The sequence below is a fragment of the Arachis stenosperma genome, chromosome 7 (genome assembly GCF_014773155.1).
Source record: "Arachis stenosperma cultivar V10309 chromosome 7, arast.V10309.gnm1.PFL2, whole genome shotgun sequence".
In the NCBI taxonomy this organism is placed as follows: Eukaryota; Viridiplantae; Streptophyta; class Magnoliopsida; order Fabales; family Fabaceae; genus Arachis; species Arachis stenosperma.
The window spans coordinates 48,505,233-48,520,935 of NC_080383.1; positions in this window are offsets into that span (position 1 = coordinate 48,505,233).

Genomic DNA, 15,703 nt, shown 5'->3' on the forward strand with positions numbered 1-15,703 from the left:
GGACATTGGAAGAGCTTTCTGCTATGGTGGCTTATGCTTAAATTCGTCCAAAAATTTCCACCAGTGCTTGGAATGCCAATAGCCTCCGGGGTCCCAAACTAGGCATGTAAAGCTTCTGAGCAGCTTCAAACAGAATATCAGGCTCCCGGAATGACAAATGCCAGGATAGAGTCCATGATTCCAAGCCTTGCTTTTAAATCTGCCTCCGTCTTGATCTACATGTTTCCCTTTGGACGGTTTAAAAAGTAGAATCTCACCATGGTGACCAAACGTTCTCCGTGATCCATGCAATTGAGCATGATACCAATCCGTGTACTTCAAAGTGAAGCGTGGAACCCTGTTGAACCTTGTGCACTGGCTCTGAGTATGAGCCATTTTCCTTTTGCTTTTAAAGCCGCAGAGAGCTCTAAGTTGGCCATCTGTTTCAAGTAAACCATATTCAAGTGGAAAAGTAAAGATAAGAGTTAAGGATTTTACCCACTTGAAGTCTGTGTTGGGTGGTAATGGCCTTGGGATGGGTGTTACTAGTGGCTCTGCAAGCTTTACTCCCTTGTGGTCTTCAGTGAATTCCTCCACCTCTTTGCAAATTTCTTCAACTTCACCCATGTCTTGATCAAAGTCATTGATATCTTCCTCGTCACTTGAGTCGTAAATAGGAGGTTGAGAAAAGTCGACCTCTACATCATTTTCGTATTCACTTGGGGAAGATTCTTCTGTCTCAAGGAATTCACTTGCAGATGCAAGTTCATCACTGAGAGAACAGGACTCGTGATCATCATCATCAAGGAAACCTGCGTCCTGGGTTATGCCGTCCAGTTCTTCATAAAATATTTGCATTGGAGGTGGTGCAAAATCCTCCTCGGCATCAATTGTAACATCCTTGACGGAGTTTTCCACGACAACCGACTCTTCCTCTTCTGCGATGACAGCTTTCTCTATGGTGGACGAAATTGTGATCTATTGTCTTTGTACTTGTATGAAATTTGATAATTGGCTTTATTTGAATTCACAACTCCGTTCAACTAACCAGCAAGTGTACTGGGTCGTCCAAGTAATAAACCTTACGTGAGTGTTCCGAGGGTTACCTGAAACGTGTAGCTCGGTCGTCTGGCAAGACCCGAGGTAGGGGTTCCGTGACCCGAGCTTGGTGTGCTGAGCGGCTGGGGGTTGTACCTGCAATGACACTCCGATGCTTAAGTTAGCATGGGTCCAAGCAGATATTGAGTAGAATTAGAGTATGAGTTATACCTGGGTGCTCCAGTGTATTTATAGTGGTTGGTCGTGATCTTCCCTGGATAAGATATTCTTATCTTATCTTATCTTTGGGAGTCTTATCTCTATCTTTTGTGGAACCGCCTTTCCTAGGCCTTTTTCGGCCTTTAGGTTTTGGGCTTCGTTCCTTTTGATGGGCCTTCTTCTTTATTTGTCCGAGGTCCGACCTTAGGCGTGGGCCTTTGGGACGAGGTCGGACCTTCTGCAAACTTCCCGAGTTTGGAGAGCTCGGTCAGGGTATGAACAGTGCCCCTGTCCGAGTTCGTCCTTTTGAGAGGTCGAGCTCGGTCATAGTCGTATTTTCAAAATTTTGAAAATGGCCGTTTCAGCATTTATTGCTTTTTACCGTTTCTCCTCGATTTCCGTTCGGGCTCTGTGAAGGCATTATTTATTTGCCCCTTTCCTCATTTTCTTTGTTTATTCTGTTTCCTTTCCCTTTTTCTGGGTTTTTCGCCACCTCTCTTTCGAGCATCTTCCTTCTTTCTCTCTGTTCTTCTTCTCCGATTCTTTCTGTGCGTTGTTTTTCGGGGTTTCCTCTGCGCCGCTGTTTTCGTTCTTCTTGCATCGGAGCTCGTCGTCTTCTTCCTTTCTTCCAGGTTTGTTTCTCGTCTTTACTTTCGCTGTGCACATATGCTTTTGTTTCTTTTTCTTCTATGCTGGGGTTGCCCCGAAAAGAGGCGCCGCCATTGTTTTGGTTGTTTGTGTGGGGGGGGCTCTTTTCTCTTGGTACTTTGTTTTCGGGTTACTGCATTTTTTCTTCTAAAAGAACTTTTGTTTTCTTGCTTCTGCTGAATGGGTTTTTTGCTGTCTGCCTATTATGTGATTTTTGGCTTGCTGTTGTATTCTTCTTTGTAGGCAAGATTTTTTATGTCTCGAAAGGTGTTTCAAGCAATGTCGACCAAGATTCCGAGTGGTCTTGGTTGGGTAGATCCTGTTCCTCTAAGGGTCCCTTCTGTTGTAGATTCTGAGTATCTAGTTAGGTTCCGTAGGGAGTGCAGTATTTGTGAGAACAGGGAGTCTGAGCGGGATTATGAGCTAGTAGCCCCGGAGTCCGAGGAGAGAGTGTGCTTCCCGCCTTTAGAAAGTTCCGAGAAGCTATTCTTTTATGCTTACGATTGTTTTTTCTCTAAGCTGGGTGTACGACTTCCTTTTACCGACTTGGAGTCCGAGGTCCTTTGGTCTTGTAACCTTGCCCCTACGCAACTCCATCCAAATTCTTGGGCGTTTTTAAAGCTGTTTCAACTTTTGTGTCAGTTTTTGGGCGTCTCCCCTTCTGTTTCTCTTTTTTCCTATCTGTTCGTGTTGACGAAGCCGGGGTCGGGTGCTGGGAAGGTGTCCTGGGTCTCTTTTAGGGCTAACCTGGGAAAGAAGTTTTGTACCTTGTATGATGAGTCGTTTCATGATTTCAAGAACTACTATTTCAAGGTCCGGGCTGCTGGAGATGTCCGACCTTTCTTTCTAGATGAGAGTGGGGAGCCTTCTTTTCCTCTTTGTTGGCAGGAGAATGTAGTGTCGGTTAAGTATACTTTTGAGAGTCTAGATGAGGTGGAGCAGGCTTTTGTGGGTGTGTTGAGCAGTTTATGGGGTCGGGCACCTCACTTGGATACGAAGAAAATGTTGGGAGATCCAAGCCTTCTCCGTTCCGAGTTAGGTAGTTCCCGACCTCTTTGAGATTTCATCTTAGTATTTTGGCTTCGTTTTGGAGGTTTTTCTGTTGTGATAATCCCTTTCTTTTGTTTCTGCAGAGATGTCTTCTCAGGCTGATTCCATGAAGTTCCTTCATCGGTCGAAGAAGTCTGCGGCTGCTCGGAATGTCGAGGCTGAGGCTTCTGCCCGATCTTCTCCGCAGAAGACTACCGTGGGTGTTCAGACTCGGTCGAAGACCATTCCGACTCCTCAGTTCCGAGCTATAACTCAAGATCCTCCGACCTCCGGACCCGGTCACCTTTCCCCGTCTTCGACCTCGGGTCCTCCCCCCAAGAAACAGAAGACCTCTCAGGAGCTTGCCGGTTTCAATGATAAGGATTTTGACGCTCTTGGTTGGATTGAGCAGCACATTCTCCCCCAGACCTTTATTTCTACTGATGATGCGTCTATGGAGCATCACTTTCAGTATATGGCGCGGAGCTGTGTTCGGATGGCTAGTCTTCATGCCGCTATTGCTCGGGAGTTCAAGAGAGCTCCCCTTGGGGCGACCAGCTCCCGACTTGAGAAGGCACGGTCTGAGCTTGATAAGATTAGTCAACTGAAGGCTGCCAGGATTACTGAGCTGGAGGCCTCTTTGGAGGAAGAGAAAACTAGGGCCACCGCGGCTGTGGCGGCGGCGAAGACATCTGAGGAGATGGCGAGGGTGGCGACGGAGAACTATACTAAGCTGTATGCCGAGCTTGTGGAGACGAAGGAGAAGTTGCAGTCTGCTCGGGATGATTTTTACGAGCTGGAAGATAATGTGGCCAAGGGTATGGATGCTATGTTTGTGAATTTGAGGGATCAGGTCCGGGTTCTTGCTCCCGACCTGGATCTGAGCTTATTCAGTACGGAAAACATTGTTGTGGAGGGAAAGATTGTTCCTGCTCCTGCCGAGGATGAGGTTCCGGTGTCCGACCACAAGGCTCCGGTGTCCGACCCCGAGGTTCCGGTTGTGAACCCGACTTCACCTTTGGCTGAGGATAGATCTGGTGTGGAGGTTTCAAACCGGGATGACGTTGCCGTCGATGCAGTCCCGATATCTATGTTTCAGCCTGCTGTCGATGTGGAGTCCGGAAAGGGCCTCGATCCTCTGTAATCTTGTACTTCTTGGTGTTTTGCCCGACCTGTGGGCTCTTCTGTTTTTGGATGGTTTCTGTTGAACGCTTTGGACACCTTTTGTTTTATTTAGCTACTTGTAGTAACTTTATTATGTGGTGTTTTTTGTTCGCGCTTGACTTTTTGTTTCCGCTTTTGTGCTTTTTAGTCGTTTTCGGATAACAACTTTTTAGCTAGCGTTTTGACTTCTTGTTTTCGCTTTTGTGCTTTTTAGTTGTTTTCGATTAACAACTTTTTAGCTAGCGTTTTGACTTCTTGTTTTCGCTTTTGTGCTTTTTAGTTGTTTTCGATTAACAACTTTTTAGCTAGCGTTTTGACTTCTTGTTTTCGCTTTTGTGCTTTTTAGTTGTTTTCGATTAACAACTTTTTAGCTAGCGTTTTGACTTTATGTTTCCGCTTTCGTGCTTTTTAGTTGTTTTTTGGATAACAACTTTTTAGCTAGCGTTTTGACTTTATGTCTCCGCTTTCGTGCTTTTTAGTTGTTTTTCGGATAACAACTTTTTAGCTAGCGTTTTGAAACTTCTTTCGATTTCGTTCTTTTCGCTTTGTACTTTTTAGTTGCTTTTTGTAAAGCAACTTTTTAGTAAGCGTTTTTCGAAATCCTGGTTCTTGCCGTTTTAAGGCTTCTTTCTTGGGCCGAGCTTTTTCTCGGACATCGGGTGCTCGAGTACCTCCTTTTTGTTAGGTCCGACTTTGTCGTTGGTCGGTCCTTTTGAGTTATTTCTGTAATCTCTTTTTATTTGGCTTTTTGAGCCATTTTAGAGTTACTTTATAACTTTTCCCTTTGTTGGGTCCGACTTCGTCGTTTGGTCGGCCTTTTTAAGTTATTTTTGTAACCTCTTTTGGCTTTTCGAGCCATTTCAGAGTTACTTTATAACTTCTCACATTAACTTGAACCTCGTCGCTTTATCTTTGCCGACCTTGTATGGTCTCTTGGCAAATGATTTTTTGCGTTTTGCCGAGCATAAATTAATGCGCCTTGGTGGGGTACTTTCTAGGATTTGCTTCATCATGAGGAAGAGAAAATAGAGAAATTTGATTAGTATTAAAAAGAAAGAATATTTACAAAGTGTTTACCCTTTAGGTCGGGTATCCTACTTAACCGGGTGTCTCACTAAAAAACCCTTGTAGGGAAAAAGAGTACACCTCGGGTTAAGTTTTTCTAGCTATAGTACCGTCTTAGATTACAGGCGTGCCAGGTCCTGGGCAGCTCATTGCCTTCTGGGTCGGATATTTTGTAGTAGCCTGTCCCTAAGACTTCTGTTACCTTGTAGGGCCCTTTCCAATTTGCGGCTAGCTTTCCTTCTCCCGACTTTTGTGTTCCGATGTCATTTCGGATTAGAATCAGGTCGTGACTGGAGAAGCTTCGCTTTATTACCTTTTGATTGTATCTGAGGGCCGTTCGCCGTTTTAAGGCTTCTTCTCGTATTCGGGCTCTTTCTCGGACCTCGGGGAGGAGGTCGAGTTCTTCCCTTTGTGCCTGTGGGTTGCCTCTTTCGTTGTAGAAGATGACTCTGGGCGACCCTTCATCTATTTCGATAGGAATCATTGCCTCCATCCCGTAAGCTAGCCGGAATGGGGATTCTTCTGTTGTAGAGTGCGGGGTTGTCCGATATGCCCATAGTACCTGGGGGAGTTCGTCGGCCCACGCCCCTTTGGCCTCTTGGAGTCTTCGCTTTAACCCGGCCAAGATGACTTTATTTGCAGCCTCTGCTTGTCCATTGGCTTGTGGGTGCTCGACCGATGTGAATTGCTGTTTGATTTTTAGTTCGGCCACCAAGTTCTGAAAACTTGTGTCCGTGAATTGTGTTCCATTGTCTGTTGTGATGGAGTAGGGGACTCCGAACCTCGTGACGATGTTTTTGTATAGGAATTTACGGCTTTTCTGAGCCGTAATAGTGGCTAAGGGTTCGGCTTCGATCCACTTTGTGAAGTAGTCGACCCCTACTATGAGGTATTTGACTTGCCCCGGTCCTTGTGGAAACGGGCCGAGTAGGTCGAGTCCCCATTTTGCGAAGGGCCATGGCGCAGTGATGCTGATAAGGTCTTCGGGCGGTGCCTTGTGAAAATTGGCGTGTTTTTGGCAGGGGGGCATATTTTCACAAACTCTGTCGCGTCTCTTTGTAAGGTCGGCCAGTAGAACCCGGCCCTGACTACTTTCTTGGATAGTGCCCGAGCTCCGAGATGGTTCCCACACATGCCTTCGTGGACTTCTTCGAGGACGCCCTTTGTTTCTGAGGTCGGAACGCACCTAAGGAGGGGGTTTGAGAATCCTCTTCTGTATAATACGTCGTGAATTAGCGTATAATTCTGGGCGTCCTTTGTAAGCCTTTTAGCTTCTTTTCTTTCTATGGGGAGAGTTCCTGACTTCAGGTAGTTGAGTATGGGGGTCATCCATCCTTGCTGTTGGTTGGATATATTTAACGTTTCTTCCTCTCTTAGCACGGAGGGAGATTGTAGGGTTTCTTGGAGAAGACTTCTGTTGTTGCCTCCGGGCTTGGTGAGCTTCGAGAGGGCGTCTGCCCGGGCATTTTGTTCCCGAGGTATGTGCTGGATTTGTATTTCCGGGAAGTGTCATAATTGTGCCTGTGTTTGGTCCAGGTATTTTTTCATAGTAGGGTCTTTGGCCTGGTAACTTCCATTTACTTGTGATGTGACGACCTGGGAGTCGCTGAAGATCGTGATTCTCTGGGCTCCGACCTCTTCGGCTAGCTTTAGTCCTGCTAGTAGGGCCTCGTATTCGGCTTGGTTGTTTGAAGCCTGGAACTCGAATTTTAAGGATAGCTCTATCCGTGTTCCTTGGTCGCTTTCGAGTATAACACCGGCTCCGCTTCCTGTTTTGTTTGAGGACCCGTCGACATACAGATTCCACGAGAGTGGGGTTCCCGGGGTCTCAGTATATCCTGCGATGAAGTCGGCTAGATATTGAGATTTTATGGCAGTCCGGGCTTCATAGTGGAGGTCGAACTCGGACAGTTCCACCGCCCATTGTAGGATTCGTCCTGCCATGTCTGTTTTTTGTAGGATGTGTCTCATGGGTTGGTTCGTCCGGACTTTGATGGTGTGGGCTTGAAAGTAGGGACGGAGCCTCCGAGCCGTGAATACTAGGGCGTAGGCGAATTTCTCTATTTTCTGATAGTTTAATTCGGCCCCTTGTAGTGCCTTGCTTACGAAGTATATGGGGTGTTGTCCTTGGTCATTTTCTCGTATTAATGCTGAAGCAACTGCCCGATGTCCGACCGAGAGGTATAATACGAGCTCTTCCCCTTTTAAAGGTCGGGTTAGGATTGGTGGCTGCCCGAGGAATTCCTTGAATTCTTGGAAGGCTTTTTCGCACTCCGGGGTCCATGAGAAGGGTTTCCCTTTCTTTAGGAGTGAGTAGAGAGGTAGTGATTTTATCGCTGATCCTGCCAAGAATCTTGATAGGGCGGCTAGCCTTCCATTTAGTTGTTGTACTTCTTTGACACACGTCGGGCTCTTCATTTTGAGTATCGCTTGGCATTTGTCCGGGTTTGCTTCGATGCCTCTTTGAGTCAGCATGAAGCCTAAGAACTTTCCGGCTTCTGCGGCGAAGGTGCACTTGGTCGGGTTAAGTCTCATGTTGTGTTTCCTGAGGGTGCCGAAGACACTTGTGAGGTCGGGAACCAAGTTTCTGTCTTCTTGTGTCTTTACCAGCATATCGTCGACGTACACTTCTAGCTGTAGCCCGATGTGCTCTGAGAATACTTTGTTCATTAGCCTCTGGTAGGTTGCCCCGGCGTTCTTCAGCCCGAAGGGCATTACTACGTAGCAGTAGTTTGCCCTTGGGGTTATGAACGAGGTCTTTTCTTGGTCGGGTCCGTACATCGGGATTTGATTGTATCCCGAGTATGCATCCATGAAGGAGAGATATCTGTAGCCTGAGGCTGCGTCGACTAAGGCGTCGATGTTTGGTAGTGGATATGGGTCTTTGGGGCAGGCTTTGTTGAGATCCGTGTAATCGACGCACATCCTCCATTTTCCGTTGGGCTTTTTTACCAGGACCACGTTTGCGAGCCATAGGGGATATTTTACTTCCCTAATGAATCCTGCATCTAGCAGTGCTTGTACCTGTTCTTCTATTGCCTGCATGCGCTCGGGTCCGAGCTTCCGGCGTCTCTGTTGGACGGGTCTGGATCCCGGGTATACCGATAGCTTATGGCACATCAGGTCGGGACTTATGCCTGGCATGTCGGAGGCCTTCCAGGCGAAGAGGTCGGAATTCTCCCTTAAGAGGGTTATGAGTTCCTCCTTTAGGCCTGCTTCGAGGTTTGCTCCAATGTTTGTTACTTTTTCAGGTGTGTTCCCGATTTGGATCCTTTCGGTTTCTCCCTCTGGTTGTGGCCGAAGGTCTTCTCGGGTTTGAACTCGCCCGAGTTCTATTGTGTTGACTTCTTTCCCTTTTAGGCTTAGACTTTCGTTGTAGCATCGCCGTGCTAATTTTTGGTCGCCTTTTAGGGTGGCGATTCCCTTTGCGGTAGGGAACTTCATACAGAGGTGTGGGGTTGAGACCACAGCTGCCAGTCTGTTTAAGGTTGGTCGCCCGATGAGGGCATTGTATGCTGAGGTAACGTCGACCATAATGTAGTCGATGCTTAACGTTTTAGATTGCTCGCCTCTTCCGAAGGTAGTGTGTAGCGAGTTGTATCCTAAGGGGTGGATCGGGGTGTCCCCTAGCCCAAATAGGTCGGAGGGATAGGCCTTTAGCTCTTTTTCTTCAAGTCCGAGCTTGTCGAAGGCCGCTTTGAACAGGATATCTGCTGAGCTTCCTTGGTCAATCAGGGTTCGATGTAAGTTGGCGTTTGCTAGGATAATGGTGATCACCATAGGATCGTCGTGGCCGGGTATTATCCCCTGAGCATCTTCTTGGGTAAATGAGATGGTTGGCAGCTCGGGCAGGGGATTGTCTTCTCGGACATGATAGATCTCTTTGAGGTGTCTTTTTCGCGAGGATCTGGATGTTCCTCCGCCTGCAAAACCTCCGTTTATCATGTGTATGTGCCTTTCAGGGGTTCGCAGGGTCTGTTCGGCCCGATCCTCGTTATCTCCCCTCCTTCTCTTTTTGGTCTCTTCTCCTTTTTCCGCTATGTATCTGTCGAGTTTTCCTTCTCTGGCTAGCTTTTCTATAACATTCTTCAGGTCGTGGCAGTCATTAGTAGAATGACCGTAGAGCTTGTGGTATTCACAGTATTCGGACCGATCTCTCCCCGCTCTCTTGTGTTTTAAAGGTCGGGGCGGTGGGATTTTTTCGGTGTGGCATACTTCTCTGTAGACGTCTACCAGGGAAACTCGGAGGGGAGTGTAGCTATGGTACTTCCGTGGTTTGTCCGAGTTGGACTCTTCTTTCTTTTTCTGTTCTCGATCTCGGTCTCGGAGTGGGTAGGTTGATTCCTTCCTTGAAGAGTCTCTTAGCTGGGAGGTTTCCTCCATGTTGATATATTTTCTGCCCGCTCTTGCACCTCGTATAAGGAGGTCGGGTATCGTTTGGATAGGGATTGGCTAAATGGTCCTTCTTTTAGGCCGTTTGCTAGTCCCATGATGGCTGCTTCAGTGGGCAAGTGTTGTATGTCCAGGCAGGCTTTGTTGAATCGCTCCATGTATTCTCGGAGAGTTTCTTGGTTACCCTGTTTGATCCCGAGTAGACTGGGGGCATGTTTTGCCTTGTCCTTTTGAATAGAGAACCTTGTTAGGAATTTCTTGGTTAGGTCCTCGAAGCTGGAGATTGATCCTGGTGGCAGGTTGTCGAACCACTTCATGGCCGACTTGGTGAGAGTGGTGGGCAAGGCTTTGCACCGAATCGCGTCGGAGGCGTCGACCAGGTACATTCTGCTTCGGAAGTTGCTGAGGTGGTGACTTGGGTCGGTGGTGCCGTCGTAGAGATCCATATCAGGTGGTTTGAAGTTTCGCGGTACCTTCTCCTTCATGATCTCTTGCGTGAAGGGATCATGGTTGTTTTCGGGGGTGGCGCCGCGTTCCGTCCGGTCTTTCAACTCGGCCTCTATCTTCCGCAGCTTTTCTTCTAACTCTCTGCGCTTGCGAGCTTCCCTTCTCAAATCTTGTTCAGTTTCTTTCTTCTTTTTTATGTCCTCTTCGAGTTGTTTCAGTCGGTTTTGCTGTGCCCGTACTGCTTCTAGAATTTCTGAGCTCTCTTCTTTTTCGGGATTTTGTGGATTTTTGTTTGGAAGTGATGTCTTTGGGCGATTCTGTTTGTTTCCTCTTGGAGTGCGTGGTGATAGAGGGCTGTCCGGTCGTTCTCCGGTGTCAATTTCCTCTTCTTGTTCTGATGTAGCGTGGTTATTGTTGGGAGGGTCGTCCGCCATGGTAAAGGGATGACTTCCAGGGTCCCCGGCAACGGCGCCAATGTTCCGAGGGTTACCTGAAACGTGTAGCTCGGTCGTCTGGCAAGACCCGAGGTAGGGGTTCCGTGACCCGAGCTTGGTGTGCTGAGCGGCTGGGGGTTGTACCTGCAATGACACTCCGATGCTTAAGTTAGCATGGGTCCAAGCAGATATTGAGTAGAATTAGAGTATGAGTTATACCTGGGTGCTCCAGTGTATTTATAGTGGTTGGTCGTGATCTTCCCTGGATAAGATATTCTTATCTTATCTTATCTTTGGGAGTCTTATCTCTATCTTTTGTGGAACCGCCTTTCCTAGGCCTTTTTCGGCCTTTAGGTTTTGGGCTTCGTTCCTTTTGATGGGCCTTCTTCTTTATTTGTCCAAGGTCCGACCTTAGGCGTGGGCCTTTGGGACGAGGTCGGACCTTCTGCGAACTTCCCGAGTTTGGAGAGCTCGGTCAGGGTATGAACAGTGAGTAAGGGTCGATCCCACAGAGATTGTTGGTATGAAGCAAGCTGGTCACCTTGTAAATCTCAGTTAGGCAGATTAAATTGGTTTATGGTTTCGAAAATTAATAATAACAAGAAAATAAAAGGGATAGAAATACTTATGTAAATCAATAGTGGGAATTTCAGATAGGTGTATGGAGATGCTGTGCTCCTCTTGAATCTCTACTTCACTACTCGCTCTTCCTTCAATCCTTCTTACTCCTTTCCATGGCAAGCTGTATGTAGGGCATCACTATCATCAATGGCTACTTTTAATCCTCTCGGAAAAATGGTCCTATGCGCTGTCACTGCACGGCTAATCGTCTGGAGGCATCACCCTTGGTTGATAGCTACATCCCATCCTCTCAGTGAAAATGGTCCAAATGCTCTGTCACAGTACGGCTAATCATCTGTTGGTTCTCAATCAGGTTGGAATAGAATCCATTGATTCTTTTGCGTTTGTCATCACGCCCAGCCTTCAGGAGTTTGAAGCTCGTCACAGTCATTCAATACCGGAATCCTACTCGGAATACCACAGACAAGGTTAGACTTTCCGGATTCTCAGGATCCTACTCGGAATACCACAGACAAGGTTAGACTTTCCGGATCCTCATGAATGCCGCCATCTATCTAGCTTATACCACAAATATTCTGTTGGGGAATCTAAGAGATATGCGCCTGGCCTAAGGTAGAACGGAAGTGGTTGTCAATCACGTGCGTTCATAGGTGAGAATGATGATGAGTGTCACGGATCATCACATTCATCAAAGTGTTGTGCAACGTATATCTTGGAATAAGAATAAGAGAGAATTGAATAAAAAGTAATAGTAATTGTATTGAAACTTGAGGTACAGCAGAGCTCCACACCCTTAATCTATGGTGTGCAGAAACTCCACCGTTGAAAATACATAAGTAAAAGGTTCAGGCATGGCCGAATGGCCAGCCCCCTGAGTGATCAAGAGACCGAATAATCAAAGGCTAAACAGTCAAGAGATTAAACTGTCAAAAGATGTATAATACAATAGTTAAATGTTCTATTTATAATAAACTAGCTCCTAGGGTTTACATGAGTAAGTAATTGATGCATAAATCCACTTCCGGGGCCCACTTGGTGTATGTTTGGGCTGAGCTTGATCAATCCACGAGCTGAGGCTTCTCTTGGAGTTGAACTCTGAGTTATGACGTGTTTTGGGCGTTCAACTCCGGATCATGACGTTTTTCTGGCGTTTAACTCCAGACAGCAACATGTACTTGGCGTTCAACGCCAAGTTACGTCGTCAATTTCCGAATGAAGTATGGACTATTATATATTGCTGGAAAGCTCTGGATGTCTACTTTCCAACGCCGTTGCGAGCGCGCCAATTGGAGTTCTGTAGCTCCAGAAAATCCATTTCGAGTGCAGGGAGGTCAGATTCCAACAGCATCAGCAGTCCTTTTGTCAGCCTTTTTCAGAGTTTTGCTCAAGTCCCTCAATTTCAGCCAGAAATTACCTGAAATCACAGGAAAACACACAAACTCATAGTAAAGTCCAGAAATGTGAATTTAACATAAAAACTAATGAAAACATCCCTAAAAGTAGCTTGAACTTACTAAAAACTACCTAAAAACAATGCCAAAAAGCGTATAAATTATCCGCTCATCACAACACCAAACTTAAATTGTTGCTTGTCCCCAAGCAACTGAAAATCAAATAGGATAAAAAGAAGAGAATATACTATAAATTCCAGAATATCAATGAATATTAATTATAATTAGATGGGCGGGACTTGTAGCTTTTTGCTTCTCAACAGTTTTGGCATCTCACTTTTTCCTTTGTAGTTTAGAGTGATTGGCGTCTCTTAGGAACTTAGAATTTTGGATAGTGTTATTGACTTTCCTAGTTAAGCATGTTGATTCTTGAACACAGCTACTTATGAGTCTTGGCCGTGGCCCCAAGCACTTTGTTTTCCAGTATTACCACCGGATACATAAATGCCACAGACACATAACTGGGTGAACCTTTTCAGATTGTGACTCAGCTTTGCTACAGTCCCCAGTTAGTGGTGTCCAGAGCTCTTAAGCACACTCTTTTTGCTTTGGATCACGACTTTAACCACTCAGTCTCAAGCTTTTTACTTGGACCTTCATGACACAAGCACATGGTTAGGGACAGCTTGATTTAGCCGCTTAGGCCTGGATTTAATTTCCTTGGGCCCTCCTATCCATTGATGCTCAAAGCCTTGGATCCTTTCTACCCTTGCCTTTTGGTTTTAAGGGCTATTGGCTTTTTCTGCTTGCTTTTTCTTTTTCTTTCTATTTTTTTTGCCATTTTTTTCGCAAGCTTTCTTTTTCACTGCTTTTTCTTGCTTCAAGAATCAATTTCATGATTTTTCAGATTATCAATAACATTTCTCTTTGTTCATCATTCTTTCAAGAGCCAACAATTTTAACATTCATAAACAACAATATCAAAAGACATATGCACTGTTCAATCATTCATTCAGAAAACAAAAAGTATTGTCACCAGATCAAAATAATTAAATTAAATTCAAGGATAAATTCGAAATTCATGTACTTCTTGTTCTTTTGAATTAAAACATTTTTCTTTTAAGAGAGGTGAAGGATTAATGGATTTTATTCATAGCCTTGAGACATGGTTACATACTAATGATCATGAAGTAAAGACACAAAACATAGATAAACACAACATTAAAAACCGAAAACAGAAAGAAATAAAGAACAAGGAATGAATCCACCTTAGTGGCGTCTTCTTCTTGAAGGACCAATGATGTTCTTAAGCTCTTCTATGTCCCTTCCTTGCTTTTGTTGCTCCTCCCTCATTGCTCTTTGATCTTCTCTTATTTCATGGAGAATGATGGAGTGCTCATGATGTTCCACCCTTAATTGTTCAACATTGTGGCTCAAACCTTCTAAGGAAGTGTTGAGTTGTTCCTAATAGTTGTTGGGAGGAAAGTGCATCCCTTGAGGCATCTCAGGGATTTCTTGATGATGAGCTTCCTCGTGCATCTCTTGAGAACCTTGAGGGGTCTCTCTTGCTTGCTCCATTCTCTTCTTGGTGATGGGCTTATCCTCTTCAATGAGGATGTCTCCTTCTATGATAACTCTAGCTGAGTAACATAGATGGCAAATAAGGTGAGGAAAAGCTAGCCGTGCCATGGGTGAAGGCTTGTCGGCTATTTTGTAGATTTCATTGGAGATGACCTCATGAACTTCTACTTCCTCTCCCATCATGATGCCATGAATCATGATGGCCCGATCCACAGTAACTTCAGATCGGTTGCTAGTAGGAATGATGGATCGTTGAATAAACTCCAACCATCCTCTAGCTATAGGCTTGAGGTCCAGTCTTCTTAGTTGGACTGGCTTGCCTTTGGAGTCTCTCTTCCATTGAGCTCCTTCCACACAAATGTCCATAAGGACTTGGTCCAACCTTTGATCAAAGTTGACCCTTCTAGTGTAGGGGCGTTCATCTCCTTGCATCATGGGCAAGTGAAACGCCAACCTCACATTTTCCGGACTAAAATCTAAGTATTTCCCCTGAACCATTGTGAGATAATTATTTGGACTCGGGTTCATACCTTGATCATGGTTCCTAGTGATCCATGCATTGGCATAGAACTCTTGAACCATTAAGATTCTGACTTGTTGCATGGGGTTGGTTAGGACTTCCCAACCTCTTCTTTGGACTTCATGTCGGATCTCCGGATACTCATTTTTCTTGAGCTTGAAAGGGACCTCAGGGATCACCTTCTTCTTTGCCACAACATCATAGAAGTGGTCTTGATGGCTTTTGGAGATGAATTTTTCCATCTCCCATGACTCGGAGGTGGAAGCTTTTGTCTTCCCTTTTCCTTTTCTAGAGGATACTCCGGCCTTAGGTGCCATTGATGGTAATGGAAAAACAAAAAACTTATGCTTTTACCACACCAAACTTAAAATATTGCTCGTCCTCGAGCAAGAGAAGAACGAAGAGAAGAAGAAGAAGAAGAAAATATGGTAGAGAGGGAGAGAGGTAGGTTCGGCTAAGTGGGAGAAGAGGGGTTTGTGTTATGTGAAAATGAAGTAGAATGGAAGGGTATTTATAGGGAGAGGGGGGAGGGTATGTTCGGCCATTTAGGGTGGGAATGGGTGGAAAATTGGTTTTTGAATTTTTGAAGGTAGGTGGGGTTTATGGGGAAGAGTGGATGGATGTGAATGGCGAAGGGTTTTGGGAAAGAGTGTTCATTGGGAAGAGAGATTCAGAAATTGAAGTTGTTGGGAAGTGTGACATAGGGAAGAGTAAAATAGGATTAGGAGGTAAGGTGGGAATATGTTAGGTGGGGATCCTGTGGGGTCCACAGATCCTGAGGTGATCCTGTGGGGTCCACAGGTCCTGAGGTGTCAAGGAATTCCATCCCTGCACCAAATAGGCATGTAAAATGCCTTTGCACACCATTCTGGCATTTAAACGCCCATTGGTGCACATTCTGGGCGTTCAACGCCCATGTAAAGCATGTTTCTGGCGTTGAACGCCAGTTTCATGCTTGTTACTGGCGTTCAGCGCCAGTTTTTCCTCTCTAGGCACATTTCTGGCGTTCAGCGCCAGAATGTTGCTTGTTTCTGGCGTTCAGCGCCAGAATGATGCTCTGTTCTGGCGTTGAACGCCGGCCAGATGCATCTTACTGGCGTTGAACGCCAGCCTGTGCGTCCTCCAGGGTGCGAATTTTTTTCTGCTGTTTTTGACTCTGTTTTTATTTTTTTTTTGATTTTTTTCATGACTCTTCATGATCATGTACCTAATAA